Raw genomic sequence first — 5968 nt, 5'->3', positions numbered from 1 at the left:
CATGTACAAGTATTTTGAGAATGATTTGTAAGTCTTTGTATATTTCCATAGAAATATTGTTTGTGATTTTTATTTTTGTGGCCAAAATACTCAAATGATAGAAAGAAACCTAGTTTTTTTAGCCACAAATGACTCTGGAGCATTAATTCTAGCATCCCCCTCGTTTGCTGTGACAATCTTTATGAGAGCACAAGTCCTTGCTCAGTATGGAATGTCTGTCTCTCACACAGATCTGAACAGCACAGGAACATCCTGGAGGACAGACCTTCCCACCTCTCATGTGGATTGAGCACACATGGCAGAATGGGGGCCCAGGGTTCAACTCCCCACCTCTTCTCCTTCCTCATCCCCTCTGTCCTCACCAGGGATCCAGAGCATCAGCAGCCACAGCATCTGAGCAGGAGCCTCATTTTGAGAAGGTGAGCTGAGGAGTCCTGGTGAGTGAAGGCCAGTGTAGAGCTGAGTTTTTATGTCAGCCTTGCAGGCAGTTCCTCCCCAGGGAGCAGCATGCAAATGTCCTTGTGGGTGGTGGGGAGGAGAGAATTAGGTAGGGTGGGGACACCAAATGTCTTGGTATATTTGGAGAAAAGACAGTAGAGAATGAACCCTCGCTGTCTGTGGCATAGGCAGGAGAGCCCCTCATGGAAGCCTGTCTCTGTGGGAGGTTATGGGAACAGTGCCTGTCACCCTAACAGTACAGACCCAAGGATGTGGATGTTGCCTGCAGTGCAGCTCCTGAGAGGGGAATGTCCCTCGTTTGCTGGCTTTCTCTCACCTAAGGAGAGAAGGTGACAAGTCTCACACACAAGTATAAATCTTCACATTTTCTTCCAGCCTCAGCATTGAGTTTAGCTGTTTCCAGAGAACTAGTGTCTGCTGTCACCTGGAGAAGCACAAGAACCTCAGGGACAGTGTTAGACATCGTCTTTTCCTGGCCCAGAGAAGGAAATAAGAGCACAAGGGTCAAAAGAGCTGATGAGAAAGAAACCTGTGTTTCAGCTGGAGACCCAGCAGCCCTGCCCAAGGACAGAGGAGACGGGACATGTCCACCTGAGGCAGTGAGTGTGAAATTCCTGGGAGCTGGGTCCATGAACTGGTGGACACCCTGTCCTAGTGATCCCCATGTGTGTGACACTTCCCAATAGAAGAACCCCTTGAGGCCACTGGACAGAGTGGACAAGGGAGGATTCTGTTAGTTCTTTCTCTTTGATGAGAGAGAATGTATTTCTCCCTTTGCTGCTTTTTGTCTGAGACCCTGGGCAGCAGGTGTCACAGTCCTGGTTTAACAGGAGATTTCCTTGCTAAAAAGGATGGTTCCAGGCTCCCCTTCTCTCAGGTATGATTCCATCTGCCCTGACATTCTCCTGGCCTTGCTCCAAGTGGTTCACTGGGGACAGGGTTCTAGATCAACTGCACAGGGACTTTGGTTTCACACTTCCTCCTCCCTAGCTGGTAGAGCGTGAGCCTGTGCTGTTCTGTCAACAATATGTGCTGCTTTTCCCAAGCCCAGGTCATCTGACACACCCTCTGCACAGTGTGGAACATAGATTGTGGGCCTTGACCAGCTTAAGGCCCCTGCCATGGTCTACCTTGTTCTGAATACACCTCTGTGGCTGTCCTGTCCTGAGTGTGCAGCTCCCTCCAAGCCCTGTGAGGAGCAGCTGTGTTTGCAGGGTGGCTTTCTGGATTCTGGAGACACCAGTTATCCATCTTCCTCTTCTTAGTGAGCAGAAGTAAAGGAAATGAAAGAAAATGGGTTGGAGCTGATTTTAGGAGGAAGAAAATAAAGTTTAGAATTTGACAAGGTCGAGAGGGCAGGACAGCTTGGTAGGAAGTGGGTGATGTGAATTGCTGATCTTTCACCTCCTTTCCCTGGAAAATTAGGAACTTCCTCTAGCCTGGGACTGTGTGGCGTCATGTTGGAGTACGAAGCAGTCCTGGAGGTGTGAATCCAATTACAAGACTTTATTTTAGTGTTTATAACTGAGAAAGTGATGTCACCATATTATCCTATTGAGAAAAATGTGGGAGATCACATTGACTAAATGAGAAAATTAAAACTTATTCGTTTGTCAACATTATTTCTTCATTTTATTTTAATTCATTGCACACAAATGGGGTACAACCATTGTTCCTCTGGTTGTACACAAAGTAGACTCACACCATTTGCATACTCATACATCAACTTAGGGTAATGATGATTGTCTCATTCTATTATTTTTCATTCTACAACCCCCCACACACCTCATGTTCCTCTATACAATCCATCCTTCCTCCATTCTTACCTCACTTCCATCCCCCATTATGTATCATCTTCCACTTATCAGAGGAATCATTTGGCCTTTGTTTTTGGGGATTGACTCATTTCACCAACTCCATACATTTACCTACAAATGCCATAATTTTATTCTTTTTTATGGCTCAATAATATTCCATTGTGTATATATACCACAGTTTCTTTATCCATTCTTCTATTGAAGGACATCTAGGTTCATTCCACAATCTACCTATTTAGAATTGAGTTGCTATAAACACTGATGTAGCTGTGTCACTGTAGTGTGCTGATTTTAATCATAGGCCAAGGAGTGGGATAGTTGTGTCAAATGGTGGTACCCTTCCAAGTATTCCAAGGAATCTCCATACTGCTTTCCAAAGTGGCTGCACCAATTTGCAACCCTACCAGCAATGTATGAGCCTACTTTTGCACCGCTTTCCCGCCAACACCTATTGTTGCTTGTATTTTTGATAATAGACATTCTAAGTGGGGTGAGATGAAATCTTAGCCTAGTTTTGATTTGCATTTTGGAAATGAGAGACACTTCACAGAAGAAGATCTACAAGCAATCAACAAATATATGCAAAAATATTCAAACTATCTACTAATTATTTCTGCTTTATTGGTAAAATTTCATAGCAAATTAAATAATTTGCTTTGGACAAGGAATATGCCAGGTGTCAAAATATTTAGTTGATTAATGTGTTTTAATTTTTAGTTTCATGTCCTGGTCCATCCTGTCATTTTATAATTTCTTTTTCAATATGCTTTCACAGATCCAAATCTGACATCATCAGGACTCTCCACTGTATTGTTTCTGTTGTTTTCATTCCCACTCAAGTTATCCTCTGAGTTTGGAGGCAGGAAGCTCCGACTCTGTGGTCTCTGGGGCCTTCCAGAACCACGTGTGAGGACTGGAGAGGCTGGGGTGGCCCTGTCCCCTCACAGGGTCCCTGTGGCTGCTCAGCAGTGAGGTTGGACTGAGGCAGGTTGGGCCCTTCCCCTGTTCATCATGCTCTTTGGAAGAGCACCCTTGGCAGGGTGGGGGCAGCCTCCACTGCCCAGGGAAGTCCTGCTGCTCCCTCTCCATCTCCCAGTTACTCAGAGCCTGCTGCCCTCCTGGCAGTATACTACTCTGTTCCTTCACGCATCTATCACGTTTCTCTTACATCTTGCATGTTGAGTTCCGTGTTTCCTGCTCCCCTCTCGACACTTTCTGGTCATTTGTCTCTTGATTGACATCAGATCCTTCCCCAGCACAGTCCAGGCCATTCCCTCCCCTGTGTGCTGACTGCTTTGCACAGGTTGCTGCAGGCCCCACCCAGCTGCCCACATTGTATAAATGTAGACATTGTATGTGGCCTGAGCTCATCAGGAAGGTGATGGCAGGGCATGATGTCTCCGTCACAGGTGTCCATATTGCTGTGGCTTTGGGCCTCTGGTGAGGAATTTAAAAGTGACACCATGTCATCTGAAATATGTCGTGGTATAAAATTATTTCAAGTATTTATAATGATTTTTGAAATTTGGTTATGAGTTCGTGTGATAGAATGTCTATGAGTCTAATTGAATCATGAATTATTATTAGAAAGCACATTATAAGTAGCCTATTGTATGGTGTGTGCTTGTTTGAATATTATGCATCCTAATTCCAGGTGCATGTGGGGACATTGTGATGACTCAGACTCCAGGCTCCCTGGCTGTGTCTGCAGGAGAGAGGGTCACCATCAGCTGCAAGTCCAGCCAGTCTCTTATGGGATTCTGATAATATGCACTACTTAGCCTGGTACCAGCAGAAGCCAGGACAGGCTCCTAAGCTGATCATCTCCTGGGCATCCCACAGGCAGATGGAGTCCCACTGAGGGTCAGTGGCAGTGGGTCAGGGACACCTTTCACTCTCACCATCAGCACCTCCAGGGTGAGGCCATGGCAGATTATGACTGTCAGCTCTGGATCAGCGCTCCACCCACAGAACCTCAGCCTCCAGCACAACTTCCTCATGGGTTCGCCTGTCAGTGGGTGGAGCAGAAGCTGCCTCTCCCCACACAGCCCTGCACCTGCCCACTCCTCTCTCTGCCCAGGCCCTGTGTCCTGACTTAGCATGAGGAGATATGCCAGATTCAGACGAGAGTATGGGTTCCTTTTTTCTTCCATTACCAGTGAAATGCATCATTTTGATGTAAGACCTTTCATCCAGAGAAAAGAGCTGTATAATTACCTTTGCTTATTCCTGATTCAGGGAATTGATTAAATACAGCTATTCTAATTACTGCTATATTAAATACAGCTGTATCACTTTAGTGTGTGTATGTGCCGAGAGAGAGAGAGAGAGAGAGAGAGAGAGAGAGAGAGAGAGAGAGAAGAGAGAGAGCCAACTCTATGGTGTCTGTAAGAGGCCCCACTTTATATTATGAGACAAGTCTATGTTAAAGAGTAAATGGATGGATACAGATACACTAATGGTAATCAGTGGAGAGTGGGAGCAGCTCTACTAATTTTTGGCAGAGCATCCTTTGGAGCAAGGACATGCCAGGGATCTAGAGCAGCACTATGTCATGATAACATGTCCATTTCTCCAGGGAGCTGTATCCACCCCCACCACCCATGTGCCTGGCAGCTGAGCACCAACACAGAGGAGAGATAGCTCATGGAGCTCAAGAGGGAGTAGAGGAAGCCCCGTGTCCCTGGAGCACAGCTATCCTCCACCTAAGAGATCCTGGATCAGAAACCTCTGAGGACACAGTTGAGGCAGAGCACTGTCAATCATCTGGGTGAGAGGAACCTATCCATTGCCTGGGGTTCTTGCCTGCTTTCTTCCTGAACTTTGGGACTCAGCATATATGATGATTCTTGTGAATTAATTTTTTTTTGTTTTGTTGTGATTCCATATTTTCCAAAGGTGATTTGGCAAGTAAAAAGATTTTTCTTTATGGTTTGGCTCCATTAGTAGAAGAACAAATTTGGGAACAGTTCAATGATGCCTCCTATTATGAGTCATCTCCCAAGCCTCAATTAGAAAATCTTCAATTTCAAGAAGGCTTTCATTTTTCTTACCCTATGTCTAGAATCACATTGTTTTTCAAAATTATTCTGCTGTAGTTGAAGTGTGTTCCTACATTTATACACATGAGCACTTATGTGATATAACACATGTGTTCCTTCATTTATACACACAAGCACCTACATGATATAACACATGTGTTCCTACATTTATGCACATGTGCACCTACATGATATAACACATGTGTTCCTTCATTTACACACATGAGCACCTACGTGATATAACATGTGTTCCTGCATTTATACACATGAGCACCTATGTGATATAACACATGTGTTCCTAAGTTTATACCCACAAGCACCTACATGATATAACACATGTGTTCCTACATTTATACACATGAGCACATGCATGATATAACACATGTGTTCATATGTTTATGCACATGTGCACCTACATGATATAACACATGGGTCACTAAAGTTATACACATTAGCACCCACATGTTGTAACACATGTGTTCCTACATTTACACACATGAGCACCTCCATGATATAACTGTGTTCCTACATTTATACACGTGTGCACTCTCGAACCTATGTGCACAGTCACATGTACACAGTGTAACTGAATAGCAACTTTCATAAATGATATAGTTGCACAAACACAAAACACACATACTTCCTTCGTTG

At 44.6% G+C, this 5968-nt stretch overlaps 1 long non-coding RNA gene across 1 annotated transcript; it reads left to right on the top strand.

Annotated features, from left to right (window-relative positions):
• Positions 1 to 234: 234 nt before the first annotated feature.
• LOC124963130 (uncharacterized) lies at positions 235 to 5041 on the top strand. Its single transcript, XR_007104659.1, has 3 exons — positions 235 to 419; positions 835 to 1058; positions 4855 to 5041. It is a non-coding gene; the product is annotated as an uncharacterized LOC124963130 (long non-coding RNA).
• Positions 5042 to 5968: the final 927 nt, after the last annotated feature.

Source organism: Sciurus carolinensis, chromosome 13, assembly GCF_902686445.1.
Source record: "Sciurus carolinensis chromosome 13, mSciCar1.2, whole genome shotgun sequence".
NCBI lineage: Eukaryota > Metazoa > Chordata > Mammalia > Rodentia > Sciuridae > Sciurus > Sciurus carolinensis.
This window is presented reverse-complemented; position numbering and strand designations above follow the sequence as displayed.